Raw genomic sequence first — 21392 nt, 5'->3', positions numbered from 1 at the left:
TTATAGCAAAGCATATCGCCATGCACTTGCCAAGCCAATGTTGGAGAATGAAATAAATTCAATGAAATGCAATTACAATGTACGAGTATATGTAGTTGTGGTTTCGGGCATAAGAGACTTTCATAATAGATATTTAAGTAAAATCAACGAGGGCTATGTGTTCAGCATAGTACACAGAAAAAAAGGAATCTATTTTATGAGAAATATAAAATACTTCGCGGGAAACATGAACTATATTGTAATCCATTTTTTGAGACTTCTATAATGCGTTTTTAAATTAAAGAAAATTTATTGATATTTTGAATTTTTAATTACCATTTACGAAAATTTTTACTTCTCATAAAAGCAAAAAAGAACTAAAAGGTGCCAAATCACTACCATATAAACCATTTTTTTCTAAATCCAATAGCAATCTTCCTTCCTATACAAAATTTCATCAAATATAGGAAATTTTGTCAAATATTTATTTCTATAGAAAATTTTTGCAAAATATTATTTATATGGAAAATTTTGTAAAAATGTGTTTCTATAGAAAATTTTGTCAAAATTTTATTTCTAAAGAAAATTTTGTCAACATTTTATTTCTTTAAAAATTTTGTCAACATTTTATTTCTTTAAAAATTTTATTTCTGTAGAAATTGTTGTCAAAATTTTATTTCTATGGAAAATTTTGTCAAAATTTTATTTCTATGGAAAATTTTGTCAAAATTTTATTTCTATAGCAAATTTTGTTAAAATCTTATTTATAGAAAATTTTGTCAAAATTTGACTTCTATAGAAATTTTTGTCATCATTTTATTCCCATAGAAAATGGTGTCTAACATATATTTTTATAGAAAATGTTGTCAAAATTGTATTTCTGTAGGTTAGGTTGGGTTAGGTTATGTGGCAACCCGATGTATCAGGCTCACTTAGACTATTCAATCCATTGTGACACCACAGTGGTGAACTTCTCTCTTATCACTGAGTGCTGCCCGATTCCATGTTAAGCTCAATGACAAGGAACCTCCTTTTTATAGCCGAGTCCGAACGGCGTTCCACATTCCAGTGAAACCACTTAGAGAAGCTTTGAAACCCTCAGAAATGTCACCAGCATTACTGAGGGGGGATAATCCACCGCTGAAAAATTTCTTGGTGTTCGGTCGTAGCAGGAATCGAACCCACGACCTTGTGTATGCAAGGCGGGCATGCTAACCATTGCACCACGGTGGAAATTGTTGTCAAAATTTTGTTTTACAAAAAATTTTTGTCAGAATTTTATTTCTATAGAAATTGTTGCCAAAATGTTATTTCTATGGAAAATTTTGTCAAAATTTTATTTCTATAGAAAATTTTGTCAAAATTTTACTTCTATAGAAAATTTTGTCATAATTTTATTCCCATAAAAAATTTTGTCAAAATTTTATTTCTGTAGAAATTGTTGTCAAAATTTTATTTTTCGGAAATTTTATCAAAATTTTATTTCTATAGAAATTTTGTTTCAAAACTTTTTTCTATAGAAATTGTTGTCAAAATTTTATTTCTATAGAAATATTTGTTTCTATAAAAAATGTTGTCAAAAGTTTGTTTCAATAGAAAATTTTCTCAAAACTGTATGTTTATAGAAAATTTTATTTCTATAGAAAATTTTGTCAACATTTTAATTCTTTAGAAAATATTGTCAAAACTTTATTTGTATACAAAACTGTGGTTTGTCAAGGAAAGGTATCCTTCTCCTCAACATATCTGAAAATTAAGCACTATATTATAATAACATACAAAAAATTACTGTTTCCCATCCAATAAATCGGAAAAAGCAAAAGTAGTAAAAAATTTTACCACATTAACATTTGCTAAAATGTTGGAAAATGATGCACCCTCTACGTTGGCTACCACTTTCATGTAAATTTAAGTTCTTTACTAAAAAAAAGTCTGGAAGAAGCCTGTGCAAAAATCATAAAATTATGTACCGAGTTCCCATTTACGGACAACCCTCTACTTTCAATTTAAGAAAAAAAAACGGATAAAAGGGAACCCTCCCCCACCTTCGCTCCACTCCGATCTGATATCGGACTATCACGTACCCTATATTAATTTCGCAACTACTCAATGGTCCCTATAAATTCTATCGAAGTAAATCGACAAAGTTTATTTCAATTTTCCCCTTCCCCAACCAGATATCGAAAAATCATATACTAATTTAAAAATCATGTATAAATTTAATCACCTCCCCCACGTTCCCTGTAAATTTCAAGTAGATCGGCGATGTTTAAATTTTGCTCTATTGTTTTAAAGGGACGTCACTTTCCCCGATACAATATCGACAAACACCGCAGTGAATAGCACCCCTAACCTTCCCTGAAAATTCTTGAAACTTTCCTTCAAGTGTGGGGCAAGGAAGGTTGCCTCTTCGTTCATAACCCTCCCCCACTGCCTATGTAAATTTCAAGAAAACTTAAGAATTGTTGTTTTTTTTGCAGTTTTAGAGGAGGACCTCCTCCCCGACTAAATATCGAAAAGTGATGTAGAGTATCTTTTGTAAACGACCCAGAAAATGTCAAGAAAATTATAAGCCTAAAAGGGCGGCCTCTCTTCCGTCCAAATATCACAAAATCAGGTATCAACTATTAATATCGTAACCTCTCCCCAGTCCTCTGTAAATTTCAAGTAACTCGGTAAAAGTTTAATTGTTTCTCTGTATGTACTTAAGAGAAGCGGATGTCTCCCTATGCCATTTTATTTTTATTAAAAAATCAGGAACCTGATATAAATTTCATAACCCATTTTTTCCGTAAAATTTCAGTCGGGGGAGTTTAGTTTTGTTTGTCCTTTGAAACAAAAAATTCGGGCAAAGGGGTGGTCCCCCTCCCCGACCAAATATCGAAAAATAATGTAGCAGATTTTTGTCTAGATGCCAACCCCAACATTCTATGAAAATTTCAAGCAAATCGCATAATTTTGTTCCAAGTTTCAAAAAGTAGGGCAAGGGGGGGGGACCTCCCCCGACCACATATGAAATCATCAGGTACCCCATATTAATTCTATAACCTCACCGCATGTTCTCTGTAAATCTCAGATAATTTAGAGAATTTTAGTTTTTTCACTGTACTTTAAAAAAAGTCTAACAAAGGGGAGGTCCCCCTCCGCCACCAAATATCGAAATATAAAGTAGCGGATCTTTGCCTAGATGCCAACCCCAACCTTCAATGAAAATTTCAAGCAAATCGGTCAACTTTGGTCCAATTTTCAAAAAGTCCGCCAAAGGGGAGGTCCCCCTCCGCGACCAGGTGTCAAAAAATGAGGTACCCTATTTTCACCACATGAACACCCCCTACGATCTCTGAAAGTTTCAAGTAAATCGGATCAGCCGTTTCGGAGCCAACTCGGTACATACACACAAACAATCAAACAAACAAACAAACAAATAAACAAACATAGATTGAATTTTATATATATAGATTTTGTCAAAATTTAATTTTTTTAGAAAATTTTGCCAGAATGTTATTTCTATAGAAATTGTTGTCAAAATTTTATTTATATAGAAAATTTTGTCAAAATTTTATTTCTATAGAAAATTTTGACAACATTTTATTTCTAAAGAAAATTTTGTCAAAATTTTATTTCTATAGAAAATTTTGTCAAAATTTTATTTCTATAGAAAATTTTGTCAAAATGTTATTTCTATAGAAAATTTTGTCAAAATGTTATTTCTATAGAAAATTATGTCAACATTTTATTTCTATTGAAAATTTTGTCAAAATTTTATTTTTATAGAAAATTTTGTCTAAGTATTATTTCTATAGATAATTTTGTGTAAATTTTATTTCTATAGAAATTGTTGTAAAAAAATTATTTTTATAGAAAATTGTGTCAAAATTTTATTCCCATTTTTTTATTCCCATTTTGTGAAAATTTTATTTCTATAGAAAATTTTGTCAAAATTTTATTTCTATAGAAAATTTTATTATATTTGTCTTCGGTATTGTAACAAGGTTGTATTTTCTCGCCGACTTCTCATATTACATCTTCCTTTCATGGAAAATCCAATTATATTTGCCTTAAGGCCATAATACCAGTGTAAGCTTGAGCAAGTTCACAACATCGAACCATATTCGTTACATTTGTCGAACGATCGAAGAAAATGAAAACAATTCGCTCCATTTCGAATTGAGGAAAGTCTAGCAAGCATAGATCACTAGTTCAAATCTTTTAAAAATTTTATAGCATTGGGACATTATATATGGATATGAATCCATACCATGCGACGACGACAAATAAAAGCTAAGAGGCAAGGTGGTTGACAATAAAAAAGTATTTGCACTGATGGAGGTGGTTGTTGCTTGGGTGACTATCAGCGTAAATAAAGGCTATTACGATTTGCGCAAGCAAACTAAAATTTCCGGGAAATATTTATGTGAGCAACAACCAACTATTTGAAATCAAATAACTTTTTTTTGATGTCTTCATTAATTTTTGTTGTCCACGATATGTTTTCTCTCCAGTCTGGGAAATATAAGTTATGACATAACATACTGACACTGTTTTCTCACATTTCATTGAACAACAAAAAGTTTATGCTGATAAAATATTGCAATTAATCATCAAATACAATTGTGCCAAAAATAATAGATTTCTTCATGCATTTCTTACCATTTAGCTTTCCAAAAGATCCATGTGAGAAAGTTTTGTCCTAAAAAACAAGCGTAAAAATAAAAAAAAAAAATTAAAAAATTTTATAAAAATATGTATTCGTATGTCTTGATTATGAATAAGTTTTTGTTTTATACTGGCGAAATATGTAGTATGTAGTAGAATAAAATGAATAACCATTTTTCATAAACAATGACATTTGTTTTGCAAAACTACCTTGATATTCTTTTGTTAGAAAGAGATTTATGCTTGCAATTTTATGAACAATTTTCCATAGCAAAAAACAAGTATATACGGCCGTAAGTTCGGCCAGGCCGAAGCTTATGTACCCTCCACCATGGATTGCGTAGAAACTTCTACTGAAGACTGTCATCCACAATCGAATTTCTTGGGTTGCGGTATCACTTGCCGATGGCAAGGTATCTTAAAACTTCCTAACACCGTCTTCTAAATTGCAAGGTAGTCCATATGTGGTATATATTAAACTAAAAAAGGCGGATTAAATACGTATATAATTAAGTTTGACAAAATTTTCTATAGAAATAAATTTTAACAAAAATATAGAAATAAAATTTTGACAAAATTTTCTATAGAAATAAAATTTTATTAACATTTTGTATAGAAGTAACATTTTGACAAAATTTTCTATAGAAGTAACATTTTGACAAAATTTTCCATAAAACTAAAATTTTGACAAAATTTTCTATAGAAATAAAATTTTGACAAAATTTTCAATAGAATTAAAATTTTGACAACATTCTCTATAGAATTAAAATTTTGACAACATTTTCTATACAAATATAATTTGCCAAAATTTTCTATAGGAATAAAATTTTGACAAAATTTCCCATTAAATTAAAATTTTGACAAAATCTTCCATAAAACTACAATGTTGAGAAAATTTTCTATAGAAATAAAATTTTGGTAGATTATTTTTGGCTCGAGTGGCAACCATGATTATGATCCGCTATGGGCCAATATTTGTGTGATTGGGGATCGGCTATATATAATTATAGACCTATATGGGCCAATTTTGGCATGGTTATTAGCGGCCATATACTAACACCACGTTGGAAATTTCAACCGGATCGGATGAATTTTGCTCCTCCTAGAGGCTCCGGAGGACAAATCTGGGGATCGGTTTATATGAAGGCTATATAGAATTATGGACCGATATGGACCAATTCGAGCATGGTTGTTAGAGACCATATACTAACACCATGTACCAAATTTCAACCGGATCGGGTAAATTTTGCTACTGCAAGAGTCTCCGCAAGCCAAATCGGGGGATCGGTTTATATGGGGGCTATATATAATTATGGACCGATGTTGACCAATTCTTGCATGGTTGTTAGAGACCATGTACTAACACCATGTACCAAATTTCAGCCGGATCGGATGAAATTTGCTTCTCTTAGAGGCTCCGCAAGCCAAATCGGGGGATCGGTTTATATGGGGGCTATATATAATTATGAACCGATGTGGACTAATTTTACAGACCATATACTAACACCATGTACCAAATTTCAGCCGGATCGGATGAAATTTGCTTCTCTTAGAGGCTCCGCAAGCGAAACCGGGGATCGGTTTATATGGGGGCTATATATAATTATGGACCGATGTAGACCAATTTTTGCCTGGTAGTTAGAGACCATATACTAACACCATGTACCAAATTTCAGCCGGATCGGATGAAATTTGCTTCTCTTAGAGGATCTGCAAGCCAAATTTGGGGGTCCGTTTATATAGGGGGCTATATATAATTATGGACCGATGTAGACCAATTTTTGCCTGGTAGTTAGAGACCATATACTTACACCATGTACCAAATTTCAGCCGGATCGGATGAAATTTGCTTCTCTTAGAGGATCTGCAAGCCAAATTTGGGGGTCCGTTTATATGGGGGCTATACGTAAAAGTGGACCGATATGGCCCATTTGCAATACCACCCGACCTACGTCAATAACAACTACTTGTACCAAGTTTCAAGTCCATAGCTTGTTTCGTTCGGAAGTTAGCTGATTTCAACAGACGGACGGACGGACATGCTCAGATCGACTCAGAATTTCACCACGACCCAGAATATATATACTTTATGGGGTCTTAAAGCAATATTTCGATGTGTTACAAACGGAATGACAAAGTTAATATACCCCCATCCTATGGTGGAGAGTACAAAAAATGAATGGTCGAACAATACAATATAATACCCTACATCAAGATAACTTAGAAAAGTATACTAAATGTTATTATTATTAAGTCAATATTGTCTCAATGTAAAATCATGGAAATTTCCAATAAATATTCCAAAAGTACGCCAATCAATGTTTCGGATGACGTGGTCATAAAATATTACCCCAAAATTGTTCGAAACGTCTTTATATATTGAAAATATATTAACGTGATATTAAAGATTAAGCAGTCTAAGTTCTAGGACGCGAAATTTACAAAATATTGAAGATTTTTTTAATAATGAAATTTTAATTAAAATAAAGTTTACAACCTTCGCTTAAATTTTGTTTGTCCCTCCGTTAAAGCCGTATGTCTTTTAATTAAGGCAAATTTTCTTTAAAGTAAAGGAGCGCATTTTTTATTTAAAAAATCGTCCTTAAATTATCTGAAATATTGAATCTTTAGATTTATGATAAAAACGTTTAAAATGTAGGCTTTGGGATTCTGTATTTTTGATTTAAAGTTTTATATGGAATTAAGAAAATATTTTTTACTTTGAAGTAGCCGTATAATTTAAATTGATAAAAAATGTATAAAATTAAATTGACATTTGTTTGTACGCGAATAGCTTTATTAATATACCCAAAAAGGAGAATACAGAACTAAATAAACCTGGTGTTAGTTTTTATGAGATTGTTTTATATCCTATAAAAAGCAACGTTTATTACAATACCTTTTTTTACGAATAAACTTCCTTACCGCGAAAAGCAAATGGGAAACGATATTTGTTTGTCTAAATTTTTTGTTTGCGTGTAGAAGTCAATAAAGCATAAAAGGCAGATACACATAGAGTGGCCAGTATTAGGGATTTTACCCTAAATCAGGAATATTTTTTCGTGGTTGGGGACGAAATTTTTGAGTTTGGGACTTGGGCAGTTGGGATTTTTCGAAATCTGTTCAGTATAATAAATCAAACTTAGAGTAATGGTTTATATGAATTTTTTTCTACATTAAAAAAAAAAAAAACTTTCTACTGAAATTATTTCGCGAGGACTCGGATCGAAATGTTGCTCCATCATCTGCATACATCACTGACATGGACTCAACAATGCCTTTATATTAATCAGATCACTCAATTTTCTTGATTATTTAGAATTAACCCTTAAATGCGCATCTTTTAAGCTACAAACAGAAAAAATTTCTTACGTTTAAAAATTTTGACCGAATTCTACACAATCAGGTATTTTGCATTTAAACCATCATAACGCAGTTTTAAAAAATATGTTTTTCCGGATAATGTATAGTACTTCTGTATAAACATAAACCAAAATTTAAAGAAAATTTAAACGAAACTTTTCTTTTGAATACCAATTCTCATGGTTTTTTGTTGTGAAATCTTGATCCTATTGTAACTCGCAAATTGGCATAACAAAAAATTCATATTTTTTTTAAATGTTAATATAATATACTAACTTAGTCGTCATATACTTTGTGTCGTGGTCTGAGTCTATCCAGCGTAGCCCGTCCGTCCGTCTATGGAAATCACGCTAACTTCCGAACGTAACAAGCTATCGACTTGAAACTTGATACAAGTGGTTGTTATGTTATTTATGTAGATCGGATGGTATTGCAGATGTGCCATATAGTACCACTGTTAGGTATGTCCCCCATATAAACCAACCCCCAGATTTGTCTTGCGATTCCCCTTGCAAGAAAAAATTTCATACGATTCAGTTGAAATTGTGTCGTGATGTTAGTATATGCCCTCTAACAATAGTTCAAAAAATTGTCTTTGCCATACGGAGCCTAATTTCGGAAGCCTCATGAAGGAAGAAAATTCATCAGATCCGGTTGAAATTTTGCCCTCTAATTATCAAGCTAAAACTGGTTCATATCTAATATAGGCATAGACTTTGTGGTATATGGGCTAACATACAATTTACACGGACGAAAAAGACTGTTTTTGATATGTTTGGGTGTAAAAATTATATATTTGGAACTCAAATTTTTTAACACAATATTTTTAAGTGCAAGCATATAATGTTCATAAACTAGCATAACATGGTTGGGACATATATATGTTAATATGTTAGAACATATTATGTTTGTAAATATAGTATGCGTAGATGCAAACATATATATTAATTTGGACATAGCCTATAAACATATATGTGTTTAGAAAGAGAGACCTAGAGAGGATGCTGCAAGTAAAATAATGGAAGTAACCAATTGGCACCCTAAAAATATATCCACACAAAGAAAATTTCATTAAAATTTTTTACTAAGGGGAAACATAATACGTTTGAACAAAACAAACAAAATTTTGTTTGGACCAATCTGAAAATATATATGCTTGAAGCGAAATGTGTTTGGGGTATATGTTACAGAAGCGATTTTTTTTTTGAGGGTGTAGAACACAAAGTCAATACAATGCTATCGGCAACTTTTACCACCGTGGTGCAATGGTTAGCATGTCCGCCTTGCACACACAATATTGGAAAAATAATGAATTTCTTATTATTAAATTTAAATTTAGATTAACTTCCCATATCCTATAGTAACCACTTTAGATTTGTATATGTATGAAGAAGATCTTGACCTCTCCACGTTTGTTAGTTACATAATAACTTTCTAAAATATATTAAATTGTTGACAAATAAACTAGTACCATATTTGTCTCTATTTGCATTTATCACTAACTGAGAAGGCAAAAATTCCCACGCTTCTCAAAACACTTTTAGCAATTAACATATTTAATTTTATTATTTATAGCATTTAATAATTAAAAGCCAAAAAACGAAACCACTTTTTGTCTTTGCACAGTCGCTTCGATTGTTTAAAGTTGGATGACTGTTATTGACGTTAAACTAAAAGCTATGACGGCGGGTGGCTAATATGGTCAACTATGACGACGATGGTTTCGTTTAATGAGCTTTTTCAATGTCATGCTAATTTAGTATTGAAACAAATTGCAGTTCATTAATCTAGAAGTAAAGTTAAATAAACAATAAATAAAAATAAAAATAACATTTAACGACTTATTTTTTAATCTGTATTATTAGTCAAACAAAAAAAAAGTAATAAAAATAATTGCAGATTTATCTATAATAAAATGTAAGCATATTTAAAAAATTCCGTAATTTTGCTTTAATTTACTGAAAAATCATCATTAAGACTGAATGTTTCAAAATTAAAGATCTGTGTTTTGCATAAAATAAAAAAATATAAATATACTCTGAATTTGTTCTTTATTTATGTTTTTTATTAAAACTCAATTTTTATATTCAAGATGTCTAGAAGTATTATAGAGGAAGTTACCAATAAGAATAAGTATAAATACATAAGATAAAATTCTTGGCAATTGTTTATAAACAAATTATGAATAAATTATTATTGATGAAATTTATGTGTAATTTTGTATCTAATTTCCATTTTTACAACTTTTGTCTTATAACCTCCTTTCACTCAAAAAAAAAGTTTTAATTGGATCCACAGATTTTGACATTCCCTTAAGGATTTTGGTATTGATTCCGAGCCAAAGATACGGCTTCTTTAAAATAAAGAAATTTTTTAGCGACTTATCTGGCTTTAAATCTAGGACCAATAACATTAAAAGTAGGATACATATCTCATTTATCAAATTTTCATTCTCTTTTCGCGATTTATTTATAAAGGTACGTACAAACAAATGCCAGTTTAAAAATCCAAATTACAACGGATACTTAAAAGTAAACAATTTTTTCTTAATTCCAAAAAAACGTTAAACCAGAGACGCTAAATCCTGAAAATAAGTCTTAGCCTATATTTGAAGCGTTTTTACTTAAATCTAAAGTTTCAATATTTCAGTTAATTTAAGGACAATTTCTTTAAATCAAAAATGTGTTTCTTTACTTTAAGGAAAATTAGCCTTAGTTCAAAGGCATTGGACTTTAACGGAGGGACGCAAATTTGCAAAATATGTGTCCTAAATTTAATGAAAAAAATTTTTGAAGCAAAGATTATAAACTTTATTTTAATTAAAATTTCATTATTTTAACAAAATTTGTCCTTAATATTTTGTGAATTTCGCATCCTAAAATTAAGGTTGCGTAATCTTTAATCATGTAAATATTTTTTCAGTGTACAAGCCAATTTATATCCTGCATATATTATTTCTATAGATAATATTGCCAAACTCTTATTTTTATCAAAATTTTATTTCTATAGAATATTTTGACAAAATTTTATTTGTATAGAAAATTTTGTCAACATTTTGTTTCTATAGAAAATTTTGTCAAAATTTTATTTCTATAGAAAATGTTGTCAAAATTTTATTTCTATAGAAAATTTTGTCAAAATTTTACTTCTATAGAAAATGTTGTCAAAATTTTATTTTGTCAAAATTTTATTTCTATAGAAACTTTAAACTTAATTATATACACCCTCAAAAAAAATCACTTCTCTAACATATGTTCCAAACATATTTTGCAGGAAGCATATGTATTATTGTATACTGCCAAAACATTAATATGTTTGTTTTATGTGAACATATAATATGTTTGGAAGCATTTTGAGCCCAAAAATAGTATATGCTTGGAAGAATTTTCCCCAAAGAAGATTGTGCTCATTCCCTCACATAATTTTCATTTCCACGAAATTTTTTAGTTCTTGACACCTTTTTCTGTAATACAAATAATGTTGAAGAAATTATTCAGAATCGAACCGAGGACCATACAGTTTGTAAGCCATCACACTATCTACTGAGCTACTTAGCTGTTATGGCCATCAATAGACAATTATCGTTATAAGTTATATTTATGTAGCATAGTCTGCAGCGCCCACGAGCCGATGCAAACAAAACATTATTTAACAGAAACATACATTTGTTGGCCACGTGGAGCAGTAGTTAGCATATCTGCCTTGTTCAATCCCTGCTCCGACTAAACACCATTTTTTTTTTAATTTACGTTACACATTTATATTTATACTATATTAAATTGTTTAATAAAACTTCGAAATGTGGGTTATTAAAGATTTACAGTCAGAAACAGTGCTTGATATAAACGAAATGGACTGAGCTTTTGGATAAAATATCATTATTTTTTTTTTTTGGAAAAATAACAATTTTATAATAAAAAATTGTTTTTGGTATAAAAGTTTGAAATTTTGGAAGGAATTTAAAAACTCTAACAAAAGAAGAACGTGGAGTAATTTTATAATATACACATAAATTTATTTAGGCGTGTGCAGTTTTTACTAGCATTTAACACCATTTTAAATGCATTTAAAACTTATCGTGTTTTGTACTTAATTTCATTTTTACCTTTAAGGCCGGTATTAAGTTGGCATTATTGCTCTAAAATGACCCTGTTTTGCCTTTTACTTTTCTTTAATAATTCATTTTAAAGAAAATAAACTTTTTCAATTGTTGTAGCTGCAAAACACGAACTTAATGCCCGCTTTTATATTTGAAGGTGTCCGTCAAGTCCTCTTGGGCTACTTATTAATAAAGGGGAACTAAACTTTGTTTTTATACATTTTACTGTTTAATTTTTCACTGTTTCCTCCTTTTTTCATTTTACTGTCCCAACTCTAGAAAGAGTATAGTGCCCTTTCGTTATTTTTATGAAGATCCCTTTGTAATTTTTGTATATTTTCCACCGATTCTTTTTAATTTCCTTTGTCTGAATATTTTGACTTACTCCTCGTACGTTCCGATTTCTTTTAACAAACCGAGAAAAAAATTGTGCCCATAATGCCAAAATGATAAACAAAGCACATGTCCACACATACAAAAAATGCTGCTCTCAAGACGAAAACACATGCTGTTTTTTTTTTTAAATGTCTATTCTCTTTACTCCGAATACTCTAATATTCAAATTAAATAATATTTAGACTTAAGCATATCAAATTTTTGGCCTTATCATAAAACAGTTTTCCGAAACAACATACAAGCGGTTTCACAGAAGTTGCTCTCTTTTGATTCTGTGTTATGTTGATATCTTTCGATTTCCATCTCTATTTCTTTCTCTACTCTCTCTCTGTCACTCTCTGAATAAAATATCACAACATATATATGTTTACTCGAAATTTGTAAATGTATATATATTTACATTCACACATATTATTTTTATGTAACATTCATGCCCCAAACATAATATATTCTAACATACTAACATATGTGTCCCAAACATTTAGAGTTAGTTTAGGAACATTACATGTTTGCACTTAAAATATATTGTGTTTAAAAATTGTGCCCGAAACACATTTTGTTTATATCGGAGCATATGAAAAACATATTTTTATAACAGTGTACGTAAAGAAGAAAAATTCATGCGATCTGGTTGAAATTTGGTACGTGGTGGTAGTATATGATATTTAACAACCATGCCAAAAGTGGTCCATATCAGTCCATAATCATTTATAGCCCCCATATAAACCGATCCCGAGATTTGGTTTTGGAGCCTCTTGGAGGAGCAAATACCATCCGAGTGAGTTGATATTTGTGGATGACAGTCTTTCGTAGAAGTTTCTACGCAATCCATGGTGGAGGGTACATAAGATTCGGCCTGGCCGAACTTACGGCCGTATATACTTGTTGTTTTTTATTTTGTATTTTCAAATAATTTATGATTCCCATTTAGACCCTTAAACAGACCTACGTATTTTCTTTTGTAAAGTTTCTTTAGATCAATGTAAATATTTTCTACTACTACTTCCAATTTTTTTGACATAAGTGACATGTAGTATATCTCGGAAACATCTGCATATTAAACGCAGTGGTTTTTTATTAAATTGGAAATTAATTGATATCGTGCAACACGTTTTCTTTTCAAAATTCTGAAAAACAACCATCTTCTTTTTAGTATTTTTCAATAAATTCATATTCGATGAAGGCTTAAAACCCCAACATGCAATATGCCATTCATTCACGCACGCTATAACTAAAGGAAACTAAAACTTGAAAATCCTTTAGCAACACGAATCAAAACAGGACAGTACAAGGATAATCTATTTTTAAACATGCAGGATATATTGAAACACACACATTCACATATTCCGACATATACTCGTATAATACATATACAAGGTCAAAGCATAAATAGGAGCATAAATAGGAGTCCCCACAAATGTACAAGAGAAATTTTCAAAACAAACCTAAAAAACAATCAAAACATCCACAAAATACGTTTATAATGGCCACCACATATGTTATGCTTCCATGCTTCCATAATAATGAGGTTGTGTTTTAACAGTAGCCCGATTATCTTTAAAGGCCATCAGGCTTTGATTTTTAAATACTGCCTGTGCTTATGGGGTTTCCCCAAAATTCAAGGTATCCTTATCTTTCAGATTCAGACTCTCTCTTTTCTCTTATTTTAATGAAAATTTTATGGAAAATTATTCAAAGGATATCTGCAAACTGCAGTAATAAACCCAATTTCAGGCCAATCATTTTTGGTTTCTTTTAGGTAATTCCGGCAATGTGTCCCTATTTTATTATGCTCAGCCAAAAAAAAAAAGAGATTATGATGTGAATATTTTGTTTTGTATAAGGATACCCATTTGGAATATGAAAAAAATTGCCTGCCTCATAAATTAAGGGTAAACAATAGATTTTTCTTTTGTGTGTACATAAAGTATACATTTATTGGCTTTGTAGAATAAATAAGAAATTAAATTTTTGGTGCAGAATATTATGATTTCTTAATAGGGGTATATCTCATATGAAAAACAAAAGAGTTTGGAGCTTCAATCGTAGGATGAATGAATTTTTAAATTAAATTGCTGTATATAACCAACGTCAATTAATTTTAAATATATGATTTAAATAAATTATGTAATTCAGTTTTGTTTTATTATTATAATTTTTATACCCTCCACCATAGGATGGGGGTATATTAACTTTGTTATTCCGTTTGTAACACATCGAAATATTGCTCTAAGACCCCATAAAGTATATATATTCTGGGTCGTGGTGAAATTCTGAGTCGATCTGAGCATGTCCGTCCGTCCGTCGTCTGTTGAAATCACGCTAACTTCCGAACGAAACAAGCTATCGACTTGAAACTTGGCACAAGTAGTTGTTATTGATGTAGGTCGGATGGTATTGCAAATGGGCCATATCGGTCCACTTTTACGTATAGCCCCCATATAAACGGACCCCCAAATTTGGCTTGCGATTGCTCTAAAAGAAGCAAATTTCATCCGATCAGGCTGAAATTTGGTACATGATGTTAGTATATGGTCTCTAACAACCATGCAAAAATTGGTCCATATCGGTCCACTTTAACGTATAGCCCCCATATAAACGGACCCCCAAATTTGGCTTGCGATTGCTCTAAGAGAAGCAAATTGTATCCGACCCGGCTGAAATTTGGTACATGGTGTTAGTATATGGTCTCTAACAACCATGCAAAAATTGGTCCATATCGGTCCACTTTTACGTATAGCCCCCATATAAACCGATCCCCCGATTTGGCTTGCGGAGCCTCTAAGAGAAGCAAATTTCATCAGATCCGGCTGAAATTTGGTACATGGTGTTGGTATATGTTCTCTAATGACCATGCAAAAATTGGTCCACATCGACCGATAATTATATATAGCCCCCATATAAGCCTATCCCCAGATTTGACCTCCGGAGCCTCTTAGAGGAGCAAAATTCATCCGATACGGTTGAAATTTGGTACTTGGTGTTAGTATATGGTCTCTAACAACCATGCAAGAATTGGTTCATATCGGTCCATAATTATATATAGCCCTCATATAAATCGATCCCCAGATTTGTCCTCCGGAGCCTCTTGGAAGAGCAAAATTCATCCGATCCGGTTGAAATTTGGAACATGGTGTTAGAATGTGGTCTCTAACAAACACGCAAGAAGTGGTCCATATCGGTCCATAATTATATATAGCCCCCATATAAACCGTTCTCCAGATTTGATCTTCGGAGCCTCTTGGAGGAGCAAAATTCATCCGATCCGGTTGAAATTTGCAACGTGGTGTTAGTATAAGGCCGCTAATAACCATGCCAAAATTGGTCCACATCGGTCTATAGTTATATATAGCCGATCCCCAATCACACAAAAATTGGTCCATATCGGTTCATAATCATGGTAGCCACTCGAGCCAAAAATAATCTACCAAAATTTTATTTTTATAGAAAACATTGTCAAAATGTTATTTCTATAGAAAATTTTGTCAAAATTTTATTTCTATAGAAATTTTTTTGCAAATTATATTTCTATAGAAAATTTTGTCGCAATTTTATTTCTATAGAAAATTGTGACAAATTTGAGATGCTCTGTTTAGATACTATACGCGTACATTCCAAAAAGGGGACACTAAAATCATTTTATCTCTAGTTTAGTTTGTGGAAATTATTATGTTTTACCTAAAATGCATCCAATGAAATTAGAAAGTTTCCATCTATACTGATGTGTACAACCACACCCAGAAAAAAGTGCCTTCGAAACTAAAGGAAAAAATGTTTATCAATTTAGTTTAGCCATTTTATTTCCATTAGGTCAAATTTTTGTGCGAAATAATAAAATTTACTCGTTTCAGTAAAAAAATCCTAAATTGTAAGCAGTTAGGAATAGTTCATTAACTAGAATAAGGCATGGAATTTTACTCATACTATTTTCTTCGCTGGGTATAAGAATTTACTACTGAAAAAGAAAATTTTATTCACCGATAACAAAGCATTCGTAAAAATAAACAAAAACCGAACTACAACCAAGTTTCCTCAAAATTAGTAAAATTTCTTATAAAATGATAATTGCGACTTCCTTTATAATAGAAAGTTTTTCATACATACGAACAACACTTGGCATAGAAAAATATTTTAGTTCATTCGTACTAAGAAGTATGCAATCCTTTCAAAACTTAAGGAAACACACTTGTTAGAATATAGGAAATTTTCCTAAATTTCTATTGTCTACCTGTAATCGATACCTGTCATCGCAATCGATGTGTTTGCGCGTGGGTGTAATCGATATATTTGCGCGTCGGTTGTTTTTTTAGTTGGAATCGCGTTGTTTCGGAGAGATTGTTAAAAATAATATGGTAAAATAATATAATAAATAACAAATAAAATATATAAAATATTTGTTATTTTAAATTAGTGAGAAAAATTTTCGTTTTTTTAAATAAATCTATGTTCGTGATAGTGTATAAAGAAATAAAACACCAGCAGAATAACAACCCTTTCATTTGTCTTCATTTTGGAATTTTCAATTATCAGGTAATATTCAGTGACGCTAACCTTTTGCAACAAAAATGTTTTATGATGTTTTATATTTGTAGGTATTGAAATTGTAAAAGGAGGGCAAAATCGTTAGGCAGCAACTTATTAAAAGTGAAAAGTACAAGAAGAAGAAAAAGTGCGTTTTACAGTTGATAATATCACACGGAAATTGGAAATAGTGGAATAATAAACTAATATTTCAAAGAGATTCGATGCTGTTGATTCTTAATAAATATATTCAATATATTAATAAAACATGTCTTTTATTGAAGATAAAATTGCTTATAGAAATAAATAAAATTGTATTTAAAAACGAAGGTAAGCAGTTCTAATTATGAAGTAAAAGTTTTACCACAAATGTGTAAGATTTGTCGAAATGAATGAAAAAATTTCAATAAAATCATTCCATATATGAATTCAAATTAGTTAAATTTTTTCATTCTGTAGTATAGTAGTATATAAATATAGGAAAATGTTAACTAATATATGGAATGCATTATTCCTAATTTCTACGAAAATCACATCGTTCAAACAAATAAAAATGTCTTTGGCGCTATACGAAGTTCAACTTTCTTCACAATGAGTTCATTTTAACTTAAAGAAGGGGTCACTTTTTTCTGGGTGCAGTTTTGTCAGTGTGTTTCTGGCGTTTGTGTCCAAGAGATTTCAAGATTTCGAAACAGAAACCCAGAAGACCGGTGCGTCTTCCAAAAGTTCGAGGAATTAAAATGGGAGTTTATTTCTATATTTCAAAATTTTGTTCTATAGACAATTTTGCCAATTTTTTTTTTCTATAGAAAATTTTGTCACGATTTTATTTCTATAGAAAATTTTGTCAAAATTTTACTTCTATAGAAAATTTTGTCACGATTTTATTTCTATAGAAAATTTTGTCAAAATTTTATTTCTATAGAAAATTTTGTCAAAATTTTATTTCTATAGAAAATTTTCAAAATTTTATTTCTAAGAAAATTTTCAAAATTTTATTTCTATAGAAAATTTTGTCAAAATTTTATTTCTAAATAAAATTTTGTCAAAATTTTATTTCTATAGAAAATTTTGTCAAAATTTTATTTTTAAAGAAAATTTCGTCAAAATTTTAGTTCTAAAGAAAATTTCGTCAAAATTTTAGTTCTAAAGAAAATTTCGTCAACATTTTAGTTCTAAAGAAAATTTCGTCGAAAACTGCTGTTAAGTCCGCAAATGAACACTCAAGATTTGTAAAGAGATTTTGGTGAAAAAAATTGAGATTTTGTGCCTAGAGTGAACGTAGTATAACGTTTAGGTTTTGTTGTGCGATATTCCCATACTTTTGTGGTATTTTCAGCAGTCATAAAAAAATTCCATTCTTACTCTTACTCTTGATGTACTCCACTTTATTTGCAAGAAAAGTAAATGAATAGGCCTAATATTTTCACACAAAAAAACTAAAAAACTTTGTATCAGTTATCCTACAAATATCGCCTATTATAATTTCTCATATATTTGTTTATATTATGATATTTTTCAATTTGATCATAGTCTATGTCTACTTTCGACCCACCTTAATATACTACGTTTGTATGCGCCCCCATATATATATTAGTGGGCAAACAGTTTTGCAAATGCTATTAAATTTAACTTGACCACACCGGGTGTTTGTCATTGTGTAGAAGTGGCTAATAGTATGAGAAATATTCCAACGAATATTGGCAAAAAAAAAACCCAAGGACATTCTCTTAACCTCCCAAATATAAGCATGGATGTGTGTATATTCGTGAGAGTATTCATGTGTGTTTATATTGATGCTATGATGATATCCTGCAATATTTGAGGAGGGGTAAATCGACAATAAACATCATCGCCATCATCATTTGATGTCCGTCCCCCAACGTTGTCCTCTATTTGGGTCATGATGGAAATTTCCGCTTTTATTTACCACTTGAGTGTAGTTTGAAGCTTTATTTGATTTATTTCAAGAGTTTATTTGATTTAGTTAGAATGTTGTTGAACTTAAAATTGTGCTGTTGTTGCTACTGCTATCGTTGCCAATTAGGGATGTCATTTGAGAATTGTTTCAACATGGGTAATTTAAAGATTTCTGTTTTTTTTTTTTTTTTTTTTAATTATTATTACAATATTGAATTTTGTAATTATTATATTTGATGATTTAAAAAAATATATCTTATTTATAGATAAGTTTTAATACCACATTGTTGTTACCATACGAATTATTTGTAGTCCCCAATATTGCTATATGAATTATTGTTTCATAATTCATAACACATATATAACTTACCCGGCATACCTATTGACCATACTTATCATATGATTATAATTTTTGGCAAGTCCTTCATGGAATAAAAACCAACCACATTCATATCATAATGAGAAAACCACTTGACCCCACTGGCCAAGAGTAGAAATGATGACACTAAGGCATTTTCGTAAACCAACAAACGACTGGATGAGTTTCGATTATTGCTGATGTTTAATGTAAACTGTAGGCCGTGTAAATAAAACTGTGTTTGCTTGTGAATAAGAAATGTTTGCTGTGACATCTTAATTATGTGTAAACAAATTTGTCATGAATAGGAAATGACTGCATGCCGACAAAGGGTCCAGCTGGATTGATTGCAAATTAAAAAGTTTGCTTGCTTAAAATTGATGTGGGAAATCGCAAAAAGAGAATTCATGAATATTGTCTCAACCTAAATATGGTTTATTTTGTATGCTGAGTAAAAAATAAATTTCACTGAAAATTGGTCCATTCGATTAAAGAAAATTAATTCTTTTGAAATTAAATATAATTTGGATCTGTTTATTAATTACCCAGCAAAAAAAAGCGTCGCCAAAAAAGTAATGAAAATGTTCGGAAGTGGTGCAAAATTGACGCAGAAGCGATGAATTTAACATGGGCTTGTCATAGGGCGGAAATCCTCCATTTCAACAGCCGTTGCACTGAATTTGCATCACTTCTTTAGGTTTAAAATAAAGAACATAATTGGGAGTACATCTTCTGGAAGTGCTTTTAAAGTTGTGCCTTTGGAAGAACTTCCAAATTTTTTTGCTGGTTAATTAAATCACTAACTAGTTAGTGGTAGTGCAACTTTAGTGGTAATTTCTTCACCTTTTTAATGCGATGCCATTTTTGAGCCTCATGAGTTTAGAATAAAATTTGAGCATATACAGGTTCTGGCTGATATGTATTGCAAAATCATATTACTATCATTTCTAAATCGCTCGTCTAAAAGATGTCAGATTTATTACAGTAACTGTTCATTTTTTTCATTTACAAGCTAACAAAAGCATTTTGTTCTATTGCATTCTGAAATAAAGTTATTCGTGATGAAACTCAAGCATGGTAGTGCGATTGCTTCATATTTGGTTGGAAAACCCAAGTGGCCAGCGCTAGAGACCTCCGGCATTTAAATGTAAAGAAATCTTATTTCTCCTATTATTTCTTGTTTCCGTGGTAGTAGATACCGATGCAAAAAAAGGCTGAAGGAGTTGCTTCGCTTGCACGAAAGTGGCTGGTGTCGAACTTGGTTTTCTCCGATGAGAAACTATTTCAAATTGAACAGTTTGTGAACAAGTAAAACAAGTATGTACGGCCGTAAGTTCGGCCTGGCCGAAGCTTATGTACCCTCCACCATGGATTGCGTAGAAACTTCTTCTAAACACTGCCATCCACAATCGAATTACTTAAGTTGCGGTAACGCTTGCCGATGGTAAGGTATCTTAAACCATCCTAACACCGTCTTCTAAATTGTATGTAAGTCCATACGTGGTTATATTAAATCAAAAAAGATCGATCAAATACGTATATAATTCAGTTTGACAAAATTTTCTATAGACATAAAAAAATTTAACAAAATTTTCTATAGAAACAAAATTTTCACAAAATTTTCTATAGAAAGAAAATTTTGATAAAATTTTCTACAGAAATAAAATTTTAACGAACTTTTCTATAGAAATAAAATTTTAAAAAAATTTTTTATAGAAATAAAATTTTGACTAAATTTTCTATAGAAATAAAATTTTAACAAAAATTTTCTATAGAAATAAAATTTTGACAACATTTTCTATAAAAGTAAAATTTGGAACAAAAAAATCTATAGAAATAAACTTTGGAAAAAATTTTCTATAGAAATAAAATTTTGACAAGATTTTCTAAAGAAATAAAATTTTAACAAATATTTTCTATAGAAATAAAATTTTAACAAAATTTTCTATAGAAATAAAATTTTGGTAAATTATTTTTGGCTTGAGTGGCAACCATGATTATGAACCGATATCATATGCTGACACCACGTACCAAATTTCAACCGGATCGGATGAAATTTGCTTCTCTTAGAGGCTCCGCAAGCCAAATCTGGTGATCGAT

General features: G+C 30.6%; 1 protein-coding gene across 1 annotated transcript in view; it reads right to left on the bottom strand.

Moving 5' to 3' along the window:
- Positions 1 to 21392, bottom strand: part of LOC142226524 (protein phosphatase 1 regulatory subunit 14B) — a 138656-nt gene that overhangs the window by 31229 nt on the left and 86035 nt on the right. Inside the window, exon 3 of the mRNA XM_075296584.1 lies at positions 4630 to 4669. The gene's annotated coding sequence lies outside the window, so the exon portion shown is untranslated. The remainder of the gene's footprint in view (positions 1 to 4629; positions 4670 to 21392) is intronic.

The sequence above is a fragment of the Haematobia irritans genome, chromosome 2 (assembly GCF_050003625.1).
Source record: "Haematobia irritans isolate KBUSLIRL chromosome 2, ASM5000362v1, whole genome shotgun sequence".
NCBI classification, from domain to species: domain Eukaryota; kingdom Metazoa; phylum Arthropoda; class Insecta; order Diptera; family Muscidae; genus Haematobia; species Haematobia irritans.
The sequence above is the reverse complement of the archived record's forward strand: the minus strand, read 5'-3'. Positions and strand labels throughout refer to the sequence as shown.